Genomic DNA, 3,679 nt, shown 5'->3' on the forward strand with positions numbered 1-3,679 from the left:
AATCTCGTCCCTTCTCATCTTGTACAAATTATATTCTTATCGTATATTGTAAATAGTAATATGTTTGATTATAATATAGTAATAATAAGCAAAACATAAACTCTTAATTATAATTTCTCTTCCACTTTATCGTTTACAGTTGACTTAATTTTTTCCAATTACAACTTCCTTACAGCTTTTGTTACAGCTTAACTTTTCCCACTAAAATATCCCTAAAACTTGTCGTTACAGTTTAATATTTTCCACTACAATATCCTTAAAACTTGTTGTTACAGTTTATTTATTTTACTACAACATCTTTAAACCTTACTAGAATATCAAACTGTACTCGCATACTTTTCAAACTGTAAGCCAATTCTTTCCAAACTTTACTCCAGAGACTGTACACAATTTTAGCTTAACACTACGTTAGTTCTTTAACACGTTCATTCTTGTTTGACTCAATGTCGCTCGACTTAGCTTCCTCTTCGATCAATACTTATGTATATGGATCCTCTCGTCTCATAAAGACAATTTCTGTCACTCACCAGACTATGCAACTGTATCTTGCAACTTGCTTCTGCCGTCCGGCCTTACCGCCTCTCAACTCTTGATACCACCAAGATTAGTCAGCTCTCGTTCTGCTTCACGCCTTTCTTTTCCAGCTATACCGTCCCAACACTCCAGCCGTTTGCTTGTTGTTTGTATACCGAAAAGTCCCGCGCCGCTGTCAGTAACGATTGCTACTCGCTCTTCTTTCGTATCGTCTTCGTCTCCAGCTTCGTTACCGCTGCTTTTGTCGTCTTCTTCTGCCTTCACTGTTCCTTGTCGCCTTTTTGTCGCTGACCTTGAAATCAGTTCTTGCTGCCTTCGGTGTTTCCTTTTGCCTTCACCGTTTCTTGTTGCCTTCTTGTCGCTGAGTCTGCTGCTGTTTCGCTTCTTTCGCTTTTCTGCGTGTCGCTCCTGAACACACCACAGCGTCGCTTCTGAATTTCACAATTCGACGCAATTCTCGAAAATTCTTTTTGACGCTCTGTTTCTGTCTCTGTCGCTCTTTAACAATTGTCCATTAACACTCTTGACTTGGTTAATACAATTTTGCGACCTCTGACCCAAAACTCCACCACACAGCACAAATGATTACAATTCTTACACAGTTTTTCTACACGTTTTAGTCACAATCCAATTTCCGGACGAGCCCCCAATTGTGTGGTCCCAGGGTTTCTGCACTGATATGGATTGAATCCCGAGACGACGATTTAATAAGTTGTAGATGTGAACTTATATTAAGTATTTAAATGGATTAAGATTATGATTAACAATGTATTTGTATGTGCGTATAACTTTGGATTATGTTGGTCAATTGTCTGCTGTGTGTGAAGCTCGCGAAACTCTGGCACCGACTAACTCTCGCTCCCGCTGACTCCCGCTCTCTTGATCTCTACTCTTAGCCCTAGAAACCTCCTGCTGTCGTGATGTCTCTCTCTCTCTGCTCAAAACGGGTGTTGTTCAGTACTGGCGGCCACTTCGAGTCTCTCTGTGCACCGTGGACTCTATCCCGATTCCTACATTCGGCCCTCCTGACGCTGGATTCGCCCCGAATTCCTTCATGTATTCTGCCACACTCGATGTTTTACAAGGTTCTTCTCCCTCTCCTACCTTTTCGACATCATATCTTCCATGTTTATGGACTTTCACCACTTTATAGGGTCCTAAATACTTTCCTTTCAATTTAAGCCCTACCCCGTATTGTGTACGCTTAATCGCTACTAAATCATTCACCTTGTATTCCTTTTCTACCTTTCTTTTCCTTTTGAATGCTAATCGATTTTCCTCCTGTAAAACTTTTATATTCTCTCTAGCTTCCTTGCGTAACTGCTCACGCTCTTCGTCCAATTCATCAACAAATGATTCATTCACCAGGTCTTTTAGCTCCGAAATACCTGGACAACGCATATCGATACCTGTCAAAACCTTAAACGGTGTGATCTTCGTACTCCTTGGTTCAATATTGTTGATTAATTGCTGTACTTTGGCTACATGCTTATACCAAGAACCTGGACTATCTCCACATAACTTTGACAGCATAGGAACTACGATTCTGTGCATTCTCTCCACTTGCCCGTTACCTCGTGGCACACCTGTGGTAATCATTAAATGTTGTATATTCTGCTTTGTGCAGTACTCTCTAAACGCGTTTGCTGTAAATGCGGCTCCTCTATCGGACACAATTCTACATGGATTACCGAAATTGCTGACTTGCCTTTCCAAACATTTTATGACTTCCTCAGTTCCTGTACTGCGCGTTGGGTATAACGACACATACTTCGAGAACCCGTCAACAACAACTAGAATATGGTTATATCGCTTTGTGGTGATCTCCTTTGGACCTACATGATCTATGCGGAATGTAACTAACGGCCTATCGCCCATATCTATTGGTGTCAAATAACCTTCTTGCTTTCCAGCCTTCGCATTTACCAAGATACATTCTACACAACTTTCCACGACTTGACATATTTTCTCTTTCAATTTTGGAATGAAGTATGACTTTTCCACTAAGTCCTGAGTCTTCTTTGCCGTAAAATGTCCCTGCCTATGGGCAATTTGCATGATTTCTTTTTCCATTTGCGATGGATCTACGATCAATTCTCTATCTGGGTCCTTGAACAAAATTTGATTCGTAATGTAATAGTCTTCGTACCCTTTATCTTTAACAGGACTTCTAATTACTTTTTTCCAGTCATCCGCCAATTGCTCCTCTTTCAACCTATGCATCACACTTTCTGTCAATACATAGCACGATACTCTACTTAATGCATCTACATGTCTCATCTTTGAGCCTGACCTATGCTCTATCTCGAAATCGAAGTCTTGTAGGAACATCGCCCATCTCGCAACTCTCAACGGTACTTCCTTCTTCTTCATCGTCATGGCAAACGCATTACAATCAGTGATGATTTTAAACTTCATTGCCAGGACATATACACGCCACTTTGTCAACGCTCCTATCACTGCAAGCACTTCTAGTTCGTACGAGTGGTATTTCTCTTCGCAAGGTCTTGTTTTTCGGCTCATAAACAATACTGGGTGCAACAAACTATCCTCTGGGTCTTTCTGCAGCAAAACTGCACCAAATCCAAACTTGGACGCATCTGTGTGTATTTCCGTTTGCAACTTAGGGTTATACAACCTGAAAACTGCTTTACTGGTCAGTGCAGCCTTTAACTGCTGTAATTCCTTGAACTCAAACCTTTCCTCTTTCCGGAGCAAATCTGACAATGGTTTTGCAATCACTGCATAACCTTCAACAAGCTTCCTGAAATACGACGTCAGTCCTAAGAATCTTTGCACTCCCTTTTTATACCCGATACTCAAAATGAGTATTGGGGTATATTAGATTTGTGGTAAAAGTGGATGTGTGTAACGTCCAGAAGGAATCGTTTCCGACCCCATAAAGTATATATATTCTTGATCAGCATCAATAGCCGAGTCGATTGAGCCATGTCTGTCTGTCCGTCTGTCCGTCCGTCCGTCTGTCCGTCCCCTTCAGCGCCTAGTGCTCAAAGACTATAAGAGCTAGAGCAACGATGTTTTGGATCTACACTTCTGTGATATGTCACTGCTACAAAAATATTTCAAAACATCGCCCCGCCCACTTCCGCCCCCACAAAGAACGAAAATCTGTGGCATCCAAAAT

Source organism: Drosophila miranda, chromosome XR, assembly GCF_003369915.1.
Source record: "Drosophila miranda strain MSH22 chromosome XR, D.miranda_PacBio2.1, whole genome shotgun sequence".
Taxonomy (NCBI): domain Eukaryota; kingdom Metazoa; phylum Arthropoda; class Insecta; order Diptera; family Drosophilidae; genus Drosophila; species Drosophila miranda.